Source organism: Montipora foliosa, chromosome 11 (assembly GCF_036669935.1).
Source record: "Montipora foliosa isolate CH-2021 chromosome 11, ASM3666993v2, whole genome shotgun sequence".
Classification (NCBI taxonomy): domain Eukaryota; kingdom Metazoa; phylum Cnidaria; class Anthozoa; order Scleractinia; family Acroporidae; genus Montipora; species Montipora foliosa.
Window position 1 is genome coordinate 2,079,332 of NC_090879.1, and position 13,788 is coordinate 2,093,119.

Genomic DNA, 13,788 nt, shown 5'->3' on the forward strand with positions numbered 1-13,788 from the left:
GTGTTTTGCTTTTTGATTTCTTTTTGGTGCGTGGAATGATATTGATCCGATCTCACACTGAAGAGGTATTTGTGTGATTCAAATTTAACATTTGCTTTAAAATACTCGTAGTTTAAGCAAAGGAAAAGCTGACAACTACTTTCACTGTTTAGTTGTGAGAGCCTTTAAAATTAACTTTCGTCCTTTGAACAGCTGTTACAAAGGTAGGGGATCATCTGTAGTAAACTCTTATTACTGGTGATCAGAACTTGTCACTTACCAGTAATATCAGTAACATTTATTTTGTCTTTGTCTCAAAAAAGAAACAAGTGGGATTGCAGGTGGGTCTTTTCAATATTATATTCGGGTAATTGATCAATGAAACAATAGAGAGGTTAAGCATGACGTTTACGGCCAACGGGAAAAGTCAGGCTCCTGCTTATCATAAAAGAGTGAAATTGTTGCCAAATATGTAAAAAACCCTGCTTGATATTAGCTCATTTCTGTCCTGTTAGCTCCATGTATAAAGCAACTTCTCAAAGGAACGAGACAAGGCGAGGATCAAAAAAGAAAAAGCGAGGATCATAGCTTTACTTGATTTCATATCCGCAGTTCAGTATATCATTCATTTCATATATCATTTCTCTCATTGATTCATTTCTCACGGAAAAATTAGAACCAACAAATGACCAGTTCCCAACGTCAGTGGCTTCGTAACTCAGTTGGTTAGAGCGTCGCACCGGTATCGCGAGGTTGCGGGTTCAAACCCCGTTGAAGTCCTGAATTTTTCAGGCTTTTTTACGCAATTGTTAAAATTGCATCCATAACTGCGAGGATCATAGCTTTACTTGACAAGTTAACATGAGAAAACCTTAATTTCACTCCGTTTGCCGTTTGGCGTAAACGTTGTGCATAACCTTCTCTAATACTTATTGAACTCTGCATACGCGTTTATTGGTTTTAAGTTAACCAAATGAAATCCACAGAACGATAGTTCCCTTCACACTGTTTTAAGGAAAACCGGGCTATAATTAAGCAATAGAGGATGTTTTCCGTGTTTCCATACTCTCATCTAAACACGAGGGGGATGTTGGGAGAATCCGAGACAGTTATGCAAACCCAAGACGCAGTCGAGGGTTTGCGTAACTGTCTCGAAATCTCCCAACTCCCCCGAGTGTTTAGCTAAGGCTATGGAAACACGGGAAAAAGTCCTCTATTGCTTTTATAAAATATTCCTCAAAGATAATTCGACAAATGAAGGAAAATGCAGATTTTTTACTTCTTGATTGAAACAGATTTTCTTGATACACGCTCATAGTTCCTACCAGCCAATCAAAACGCGCGTCTGACAATACATAACCAATCAAAATTCGTGTAATGTCACAGCCGTGTTTCCATACTCTTATCTAAACACAGCTATTGCCCAATGAGAGTGCGCGTACTATCCTAATTATTTTATAAATGCCGATGGTAAGCATGTAAAACTTCTATAAGTATAATGAAGTGTAGCTATGAAGAGGAATATGAATAAAACGAAAAAGATCTAGTAAGTGAGCGCCATTATCATCACATACACCGCCAAAAGCTTGGATTTTACAATATCGCATTAACAATAGAGTGAGTCCTTACTTCATTTGATTTTTTTTTTATTATTCTCTACAAATTTTGTAAATATATATTTTTTTAAATATATAAACTTAGTGAGCAAAATTTGTCAGATAGTTTGTTTCGAATACAACAGAATCAACAGAATGTGCTTTGACATGTGGCATATGAAATTCATGAGCAGCAAAGAGCACAAGCTAGGCTCAGTTCGGCGAAACTTTTTTAAAGCCCAAAAGCATGTGTTTTTACATCACACCTCTGAAGGACGACTTCTGGAGGAGGTCGGAGGGGTGATGAAAAACTAAGGCTTGTAGGGCTCTTCTACAAGTGGGCCTGGGAGCCTTTGCTCTGTTAGACTAAGCTGATGTAGTTCCCAACCCCTTAGTTGAAACCCACGATGTGTTTTCACCGTCACGAAGGGAAAGGCTAGGTATACCTGGTAAAGAAGACTTTTCACTGGGACCAAGAATACTGTGCTCATTCGAAGCCGCGAGCTTGTCCGTCGAAAATGTATTATTAGGGAATTCAAGAAACGACGACGGCTACGACTACGACAACGCCACAAAGCAATAATATCATTGGTTAAAAGAGCATAAGTAATCGTGCTGCACGTGCAGCACGGATTTTAGCAAGTATCTCAGCGGTCCTCTGCATAACGACGACGTGAAATCACTAAGCACGCAACATAGAATCTTTCATTCTCTATTTTAACTTTAAAACCGCTCGTACCAATTTATTTTTAGGATACTTTGCCCACATTGTAGGACGTGAACGAGACTGAATAATCCCGAAAGACTTATGATAGAGCCAAGTTATATTTTAAGGTGACGGTCGACCGTCGCCGTTGTAGATCTTAAATTCCCTATTCATTTGAGTTCACACAAAATATATACAAAGCGAATTAATGATTGACAAGGTTGTCATACAACCAGGAGACTAAAATTTAATCTTGACTCACCAGAGCGTCTTTTAATCAGTTAGATAAAGCTTTCATTTTACACTATAGTTTTAACAATAGAGTGAGTGCTTATTTCATTCGATTTTTTTATTATCCTCTATAAAGGACACGAAAAGCTCTCGCGTGATATTGCTGACTCTTTCAGCAACAGCCTTCACGCTGAATTGGATAACGTGGATCTTAATGAATTTGTGTCTAAATATAACACCACCCTGGAACAGATTTATGATGACCACGCTTCAGTTCAAACTAGGAGAGTGAAACATCGTCCATACGCAATATGGTTCAATGACGAGCTTCGCGCTGAAAAGCGCGAGAAGCGCCGCCTTGAACGGAAATATCGGAAATCCGGTCTTACAACAGACAATCAGTTATATCGTGATCAATGTGAAAGGTATAATTCTTTATTGGAGAGGCAGAAGTCACTTCTGCCTCTCCACGTGAAACTATTTCGATAATTCAGAAAACATTTTTACCATCGGGAGTTGGTTAGCCTTTTACATGTAAGTCAAATAAAGATATCGCGGCACACGAATTCGCAAAACGCTTTGTGAAGAGACCGGTCCGCCTTTAATTAGTGCGCTATTGTTAACTGTATTGCACCTTGGGATTTACCTTGCGCATTCAACCGTTTGATTGACAGCAGCTGAAATCTGCGAAGAGACTCAAGTATTCTCAAAGCTAAATGTGTTGACCAATCACAACCGACAAGTTCTAGACATGCAAATTATTATGCCGCGCTTTCATAATCTGAGAACTGTAAGTACATGTCGCGAAAGACAATGGGATCCTGCGCCATGTCTAACTACTACCGAAAGATAATTGAAAACACAGACCGTAATCAGCTATTTGGTACTATTGACAGGTTAAGAACATTACCCTGCCTACCTGAGTCTTTGCACCAATTGGTTGAAGACTTCAGTGTTTTTTTTTATTAACAAGGTTAATGGTATTCGTGCTGGCCTTTCTACTCCTACTACCTCAACTTACTCGACTGAGGAGAAACAGCTGTCTTGTAGTTTTCATGAGTTTCAGACTCCCTTGGACACTTCTGTGAATGATATTGTGATGTCATTATCAAGCAAAACCTCTAGTCTCGACCCAATTCCTACTTCAGAAGTAAAGCACCATTTGGACGTACTGTCGCCTGTCAGGCAGTATTTGGGCTCATCACTGACCAGCGGTTGTTTTCCTGACATACTCATGAAAGCTGTACTTCACCCAAAACTTAAGAATGCTGATCAGGACAAGGAAGAATTTAAGAGTTTTCGACCCCTTGCGAACATTGCTTTCTTGAGTAAAGTTACTGAAAAATTTGTTGCTATTCTGACTCATAGCTAATGGCTTGTTTCCGTCACTTCAATCGGCTTACCGCGAACATCATTCAACTGAAATGTTCAGCCCTTCTACGGGTCACGAACGATAATTTAAAGTCGTTTGTTTCTCGTAACGATGTTGTTTTGGTTCTCTTGGATGTCTCAGCCGCATTTGACACTCTCGATAATGACGTGTTCTTATCCCATTTGCACTCATATTTTGCCTTTGATGGTATCGTCTTACGCTGGTTCTCCTTCTATCTTCGTTCTAGATCTCAGACAGTTTCTGTTAATGGAATGATATCATCTACAAGAAATCTGATTTATGGTGTACCTCAAGGCTCGATTCTTGGCCCGTTGCTTTTCACGCTTTTCATAGTTCCCCTTCAAGATGTTATCTCCAGTTACAATCTACAATCGATGTTCTATGCTGATGACACCCAACTATATATATATATATATATATATATATATATATATATATATATATATATATATATTATATATATATATATAACTAACTGCAGACAGTACTTTTTTTTTTTTTTTTTTTTTCATGAAAACAGCCTTTATTCACAATAAAAACACACGCCATTTACAAATTAAAAAGCGCAAAAAAGTCACTAGAAACTAAGAGCCGGAGTAGGCAGCTAGCCACAAGGGCCTGGGGCCCTAACAGCAGAGTCCATGAACAGAGCAAATTCCCTGCAGAGATCCCCGGATTGTGGACACCGCGAACAGCGCACGGACAAATGGAATCCATGACCCAGATGTACTTCTAAATATTGATATGAGGAAATCCGTTCGCCATGGCACAAAAACCGTCCAAGACCCAAACATCGTGAAAGCGAGATTCAGAAAGAGAGTTATAATCCAAGAAGACTCTCTGCTTAAGATCATAGGAAACATAACGGATGATGGCACGATGGTCTTCTTTGCCGTTGCAGAAAATGGCCCTGTTTCGAAAGGTCCAAATGCCATAAAGAATGGATTTCGTCAAATGGCGCGCGAGCCAAGCCCTCTTAGCACTAAGAGAGGGCCAGCGGAAGAAAAAAACCGTTAAAAGGTTTGCAACAAACTGCCTACCAAGCAACAGGGAGAGAACTGGCACAAAGTGTAGCCAGACTCTTTTGACCCTTAGACAATTTAAAAAGCAATGGTCAATGGTCTGTCGTCGCGGACAAGAGGCACAGCGACCAGATGAGATACAACCCCAATTGAAAAGGGAATCACGCACCTTGACGCCGCGGAGGATAATAAGCCAAAAGACATCGTTCTTATAGTTCTCAGTGAAGGGGTCCCGGACGAGAGACCAATGACCATCGAGGGAGAACCCTGGCCCAATGACCTGGGACCATTGACGCGGCAAGATTGGCGGGGATGAGTTGATTGAAAGTAGCTTTTGATACAAGGTTTTACAAACTAGGGCACTTTCTCCCACCCTGGATAGAGTATCAAGACAGGCCTCGTAAAAGGGAGTTGGAGAAGAAGCACTGAGAGAGGAATTATCCCGTAAGGAAGACCATTCGGAACGCAGGGAGGACAAGCGACGCCCCAAAAAGTATTTACATAGAAAAAAACTAGAATCATCAGGGGAATTAAGCACGGAGGCCATCCCCGCCAATCTCAAAGCCTGGGCCTTTAAGACAAGATTGTCAAGATTGACACCCCCAAATTTCAATTTCAAAAAGCAAGTGTTACGACTCACCGTCTCCATTTTTGAGCCCCATAAGAAGGGCCAGATCAAGGCATTAACCTGCGCAATGACCCATTTTGGGAGAGTAAGAACTCTAGCAAGGTAAAGCAGCTTGCTCAAACCAAGTGTATTGATAATTAGGGCCTTACCGGGAAGGGATAGGGATCTCGACTTCCAGAGATTGAGGGATTTCTCCAGTTTCTCAAGTTTAGGCTGCCAATTAAAGTACTCTGTAGGGATGGTGCCAAACACTACCCCCAAGATTTTCATTTTCTTAACCCAGGTGAGGCCCAAAGGCTCATCAGAACGAAACCTCCAGGCCCCCAGCCACATTGCTTCAGTTTTGGTGCGATTCAGTTTGGCACCGGTACCCCTTTCATAGACATTAACACAGCTGGAAAGCTTAGACAAGGATCGAAGATCCTTGAGTACAGTCGTAGTGTCATCGGCATACAAGCGAACACGTGCTTGCCGCCCTCTGGTACCAGGGAGGAGGAACCCCTCAACCCCTGGACAACGGCGAATGAGGGACGCTAATACCTCAACACAAAGGACATAAAGTAAGGGAGACAGAGGGTCCCCCTGTCGCACCCCACGCGCAAGAGAAATCCTCTGAGATAGCCAACCGTTTAAGATAATCTGCATAAAGGCACCATTGTAAAATGTTGAGATCCACCGGCAAAACTCAGGTCCAAAACCATAAACCTGGAGAAGATGCAGGAGAAAGGAACGGTTGACACGGTCAAAAGCTTTCTCTTGGTCAAGGCTGACTAAGATTGCGGATTCATCCGTCCGTTGAATGTAGTCCAAAACATCACGCAAAAGAGTAACATTAGAAAAAATACTTCGGCCAGGAACGGAGCAAGTCTGATCACGGTGGACAATATATTCAAGAACCTTGGAAAGACGAGAAGTGATTGCTTTAGAAATAATCTTATAATCCACATTCAAAAGAGAGATGGGCCGCCAGTTTTTTAAGTGCTTAATATTACCACGTTTCTTAAAAATAAGCCGGGTGACGCTACCCTTCATCGAGCCGCAAAGCTCGCCATCGGAGAAACACTGGTTAGAAACAGGGAGTAAAAGGGGACCCAAAGTCTCCCAAAAATGAAGATAAAATTCAACTGATAGTCCGTCAGATCCCGGTGACTTCCCGGTATTAAGACTCTTAACAGAGTTCGTTAATTCGTCAAGCGACAAGGATCCCTCGCACGAAGCGCGTTGAGGAGGAGAAAGGGACTTTTTAGCAGATTCTAAACAACGCTGTTTAAAAAACGCGTCAATAGGCTCATCAGTGAAAAGATCTGAATAGAAGCGCACATGCGCACGTTCAATTTCTTCACGCGTGAACACCTCTACATCATCAGAATTAAGAATAGAAGAAACAATATTACGCTCAAAGCGTTCACGTTCAAGCTTAAAGAAAAATCGCGTGGGCCTTTCTCCCTCCTCAAGCCACTGAACTCTAGAACGGATTTTAGAACCGTCTAACTTTTCCAAGGTAAGAGCCTTAAGCTTACTTTCGAGCTCGGAAATTTCAGGACTAACTGAAGGATTACCAGAAGTAAGCTGACGTTTTAGCTTAATAATCCGGTTAACTAAAAGAACACGTTCGTGCGAGAGATCCCTGCTCTTTTCCCTGGCAAAGAAAATGATCTCAGAGCGGATAGAGTTTTTAAAAAAGTCCCACCAAACTTTAACCGAGGAAAAGTGTTGCAAGCAATTGGCTAAATGATTGATACAATTCGAAATATAGTCGCAAAACACATCATCATTCAAAAGTGAATTATTAAACTTCCAAATGCCAGGACCACGGAGGTTATTCCCAGTGGGCTGGAAGGAAAGACAAACAAAATCATGGTCGGAAAAAACACAAGGGTTGATTTCACAAGAAACAACAGAAGGCATGAAGTTCTTAGAAACAAAAAATTTATCTAAACGCGAACCAATTGAAAAATCCGAATTAAACCATGTGCACTGGCACACTCTCGGATGTAGCTTGCGCCAGACATCAATTAAAGAAAAGGCTGAACGCAAATCAGTAAGGCACTTAGCAGGCACAAAGTTGCCGCCAAATTTATCAAGGTTGTGATCGTAACAATTATAATCACCAGCAATTATTAAGACATCAGAGGATAAAAAGTATTCATGCAAACTTCTGAAAAACACTTTCTTTTCGGCCAAGTTGGTGGGAGCATAAATGTTAATTAAATTAATCCTTAGGTCGTCAAGTTTTAACAAAAGACTAACAACCCTCCCCGACGTGTCTCTTTTCCAGCAACTGACGTTGCCGGAAAAAGATTCAGAAAGGCAAGTAAGGACACCACCTTGTTTGCCTACAGCAGGGGACCAAAAACAAGGTCCACGCCAGGCACAAGAGAAAACGCGGAAAACCTCAGGATCAGTAATCTTCGTTTCCTGAAAACAGAAAACGTCATAAGAGGTACGAAGACTATATATGAGATAATCTTGGAAAAGCTTACTGAAACCACGAGAATTTAAGGAAAGAATTTTGGAAGTCATGAAGGGTGAGGGTTCTTAGTCTTTTACTAGAACTGACCGGCATAGGTGACGTTGATTTACGCGCAGGTGGACCATCTGTGAAGTCTAGCCTGGCAGGCTTGCGTTTCGGTGCAACTCGAAGAGGTTGAGGACGGAGAGGAATCTGTGATGAACGCAGCGGAACTGTAGGGCCAGGATCCTCAGGAATCTCCATCGCAGCAATAGCTTGATTAGAAGCAGTAGAACGTTGCGAGTCAGCTGCAGCGACAAGCTGTAGATCAGACAAAGTAGGAGAGCCAGAAATGATGCTCGACGGAGGAGAAGGCTCTTGGGACAAAGGAGGAGACAGGGACGACGATTCAACAGGCGAAAGGAGGGACTGAGACGATTGCGTAGTTTGTGATGACTGAGAGAACTGTGTAGACTGGGAAGACTGCGAGGGTTGTGTGGAGGGCTGCTTTGGGGTGTTCTGGGACAGTGATGAAGGTTGACCAGAAGATGGCGACAGTGATGATTGCGATGAGAGGGGAACACAGGAAGGTGTAGGAGGTAGTACATCAGGAGAAGACTGCGTAGGAGGCTGTGAAGGAGGAATATCAGGTAAAGACTGCTTTAAAGGAATTGAAGAAGGCGGGCCATCGGAAGAAGGCTCATCAGGAGGAGGCTGCGGGGGAGACTGTGACGGTCGAGACTCTGGAAGGGGAGCAGGAGCAGCATCATTATCACCAGTGTCAACTTTTTCAGGGCGCCGCCACCAAGATAATTTACAATCAATGGCGTAGTGGCCGTCCTCTTTGCAAATACTGCACTTGATTTCTTCTTTACAGTCGCTGAAGGTGTGACCCAGTTGGTCACAGTTAAAGCATATCACGTTAGGGCACACCTTTGCGACATGATCAGGAAGATGGCACTTTCTGCAAGTAGGAACCTGTCCCTCGTGTTTGACTCTAAGAAGCTTCCTGCCGAAGCGTAGGAAGGACGGAATCGACTCAGATAGCTCCATTCTAGCAACGCGTGTTCCATTCTTGATGCCCTCGTAGCCCTGTAGATTACATCTGCGGAAGCCGAGGACAGATCCATAGCGGCTGAGACGATGGGCCAGTGCTTCATCAGAAAGCTCGAAGGGAGTATCATACACAACAACAAAGGTACACGTAGAAGATGAATTACGATGACGACGGATAAAAGAAGACTTACGAAGGAAGAGATCACGGTACTCACTGGTGGAAAACGTCACGGAAACAAAGCCATTAGGATTGCGTTGGAGACATCTGACCGCAGCAGCACGGATACCACAGTTCTTTAGATCGGCAAACACTTGGGATAAAGAAGTGTCCTTGTCGGAAAGAGAAAAATGTGCCGTACATGGTCGCTCGGGCAAAATGTTCAGCGGATGGATAGAATCCTTCTCTGCGTCAGTAAGACGTTCAGCATTCCTCATTATATAATCAACACTGGGTTGACTAGACACACTGGAGTGTCGACGACGCCCAACCATTTGGGCATAAGACGGGATATCAGCAATTTCCATGTTCTCTTCAGTTTCGGAAAGGTCCGCCCAGCTATGCTGGGGATCGACAACATTACCTGCCATACTACTGCAAAGGCCACAAAATAACCAATACAGCAATAGCACAAGCGAAAAAACAGACTGATAGGGCTTCGCCCTGGGTAAGCCCAACGATAAACTGATAAAAGGCATGGGCCTCATCAGTGCAGTGCTGATGTCTGGGATGGAGGTTACGCTTATAAAGCCACCCCAAATGTCCCACACATGTGGTACATCTTAGCCATGCCTGAGTGCTCAAACTAGCGAGCTAGTGAGCATGCGCAATATAGCACGCGACATATATATATATATATATATATATATATATTGCCGCTAGCAATTGCGCATGCTCACTAGCTCGCTAGTTTGAGCACTCTGGCATGGCTTAGATGTACCACATGTGTGGGACATTTGGGGTGGGTTTATAAGCTTAACCTCCATCCCAGACATCAGCACTGCACTGATGAGGCCCAGGCCTTTTATCAGTTTATCGTTGGGCTAACCCAGGGCGAAGCCCTATCAGTCTGTTTTTTCGCTTGTGCTATTGCTGTATTGGTTATTTTGTGGCCTTTGCAGTAGTATGGCAGGTAATGTTGTCGATCCCCAGCATAGCTGGGCGGACCTTTCCGAAACTGAAGAGAACATGGAAATTGCTGATATCCCGTCTTATGCCCAAATGGTTGGGCGTCGTCGACACTCCAGTGTGTCTAGTCAACCCAGTGTTGATTATATAATGAGGAATGCTGAACGTCTTACTGACGCAGAGAAGGATTCTATCCATCCGCTGAACATTTTGCCCGAGCGACCATGTACGGCACATTTTTCTCTTTCCGACAAGGACACTTCTTTATCCCAAGTGTTTGCCGATCTAAAGAACTGTGGTATCCGTGCTGCTGCGGTCAGATGTCTCCAACGCAATCCTAATGGCTTTGTTTCCGTGACGTTTTCCACCAGTGAGTACCGTGATCTCTTCCTTCGTAAGTCTTCTTTTATCCGTCGTCATCGTAATTCATCTTCTACGTGTACCTTTGTTGTTGTGTATGATACTCCCTTCGAGCTTTCTGATGAAGCACTGGCCCATCGTCTCAGCCGCTATGGATCTGTCCTCGGCTTCCGCAGATGTAATCTACAGGGCTACGAGGGCATCAAGAATGGAACACGCGTTGCTAGAATGGAGCTATCTGAGTCGATTCCGTCCTTCCTACGCTTCGGCAGGAAGCTTCTTAGAGTCAAACACGAGGGACAGGTTCCTACTTGCAGAAAGTGCCATCTTCCTGATCATGTCGCAAAGGTGTGCCCTAACGTGATATGCTTTAACTGTGACCAACTGGGTCACACCTTCAGCGACTGTAAAGAAGAAATCAAGTGCAGTATTTGCAAAGAGGACGGCCACTACGCCATTGATTGTAAATTATCTTGGTGGCGGCGCCCTGAAAAAGTTGACACTGGTGATAATGATGCTGCTCCTGCTCCCCTTCCAGAGTCTCGACCGTCACAGTCTCCCCCGCAGCCTCCTCCTGATGAGCCTTCTTCCGATGGCCCGCCTTCTTCAATTCCTTTAAAGCAGTCTTTACCTGATATTCCTCCTTCACAGCCTCCTACGCAGTCTTCTCCTGATGTACTACCTCCTACACCTTCCTGTGTTCCCCTCTCATCGCAATCATCACTGTCGCCATCTTCTGGTCAACCTTCATCACTGTCCCAGAACACCCCAAAGCAGCCCTCCACACAACCCTCGCAGTCTTCCCAGTCTACACAGTTCTCTCAGTCATCACAAACTACGCAATCGTCTCAGTCCCTCCTTTCGCCTGTTGAATCGTCGTCCCTGTCTCCTCCTTTGTCCCAAGAGCCTTCTCCTCCGTCGAGCATCATTTCTGGCTCTCCTACTTTGTCTGATCTACAGCTTGTCGCTGCAGCTGACTCGCAACGTTCTACTGCTTCTGATCAAGCTATTGCTGCGATGGAGATTCCTGAGGATCCTGGCCCTACAGTTCCGCTGCGTTCATCACAGATTCCTCTCCGTCCTCAACCTCTTCGAGTTGCACCGAAACGCAAGCCTGCCAGGCTAGACTTCACAGATGGTCCACCTGCGCGTAAATCAACGTCACCTATGCCGGTCAGTTCTAGTAAAAATACTACGAACCCTCACCCTTCATGACTTCCAAAATTCTTTCCTTAAATTCTCGTGGTTTCAGTAAGCTTTTCCAAGATTATCTCATATATAGTCTTCGTACCTCTTATGACGTTTTCTGTTTTCAGGAAACGAAGATTACTGATCCTGAGGTTTTCCGCGTTTTCTCTTGTGCCTGGCGTGGACCTTGTTTTTGGTCCCCTGCTGTAGGCAAACAAGGTGGTGTCCTTACTTGCCTTTCCGAATCTTTTTCCGGCAACGTCAGTTGCTGGAAAAGAGACACGTCGGGGAGGGTTGTTAGTCTTTTGTTAAAACTTGACGACCTAAGGATTAATTTAATTAACATTTATGCTCCCACCAACTTGGCCGAAAAGAAAGTGGTTTTCAGAAGTTTGCATGAATACTTTTTATCCTCTGATGTCTTAATAATTGCTGGTGATTATAATTGTTACGATCACAACCTTGATAAATTTGGCGGCAACTTTGTGCCTGCTAAGTGCCTTACTGATTTGCGTTCAGCCTTTTCTTTAATTGATGTCTGGCGCAAGCTACATCCGAGAGTGTGCCAGTGCACATGGTTTAATTCGGATTTTTCAATTGGTTCGCGTTTAGATAAATTTTTTGCTTCTAAGAACTTCATGCCTTCTGTTGTTTCTTGTGAAATCAACCCTTGTGTTTTTTCCGACCATGATTTTGTTTGTCTTTCCTTCCAGCCCACTGGGAATAACCTCCGTGGTCCTGGCATTTGGAAGTTTAATAATTCACTTTTGAATGATGATGTGTTTTGCGACTATATTTCGAATTGTATCAATCATTTAGCCAATTGCTTGCAACACTTTCCTTCGGTTAAAGTTTGGTGGGACTTTTTTAAAAACTCTATCCGCTCTGAGATCATTTTCTTTGCCAGGGAAAAGAGCAGGGATCTCTCGCACGAACGTGTTCTTTTAGTTAACCGGATTATTAAGCTAAAACGTCAGCTTACTTCTGGTAATCCTTCAGTTAGTCCTGAAATTTCCGAGCTCGAAAGTAAGCTTAAGGCTCTTACCTTGGAAAAGTTAGACGGTTCTAAAATCCGTTCTAGAGTTCAGTGGCTTGAGGAGGGAGAAAGGCCCACGCGATTTTTCTTTAAGCTTGAACGTGAACGCTTTGAGCGTAATATTGTTTCTTCTATTCTTAATTCTGATGATGTAGAGGTGTTCACGCGTGAAGAAATTGAACGTGCGCATGTGCGCTTCTATTCAGATCTTTTCACTGATGAGCCTATTGACGCGTTTTTTAAACAGCGTTGTTTAGAATCTGCTAAAAAGTCCCTTTCTCCTCCTCAACGCGCTTCGTGCGAGGGATCCTTGTCGCTTGACGAATTAACGAACTCTGTTAAGAGTCTTAATACCGGGAAGTCACCGGGATCTGACGGACTATCAGTTGAATTTTATCTTCATTTTTGGGAGACTTTGGGTCCCCTTTTACTCCCTGTTTCTAACCAGTGTTTCTCCGATGGCGAGCTTTGCGGCTCGATGAAGGGTAGCGTCACCCGGCTTATTTTTAAGAAACGTGGTAATATTAAGCACTTAAAAAACTGGCGGCCCATCTCTCTTTTGAATGTGGATTATAAGATTATTTCTAAAGCAATCACTTCTCGTCTTTCCAAGGTTCTTGAATATATTGTCCACCGTGATCAGACTTGCTCCGTTCCTGGCCGAAGTATTTTTTCTAATGTTACTCTTTTGCGTGATGTTTTGGACTACATTCAACGGACGGATGAATCCGCAATCTTAGTCAGCCTTGACCAAGAGAAAGCTTTTGACCGTGTCAACCGTTCCTTTCTCCTGCATCTTCTCCAGGTTTATGGTTTTGGACCTGAGTTTTGCCGGTGGATCTCAACATTTTACAATGGTGCCTTTATGCAGATTATCTTAAACGGTTGGCTATCTCAGAGGATTTCTCTTGCGCGTGGGGTGCGACAGGGGGACCCTTTGTCTCCCTTACTTTATGTCCTTTGTGTTGAGGTATTAGCGTCCCTCATTCGCCGTTGTCCAGGGGTTGAGGGGTTCC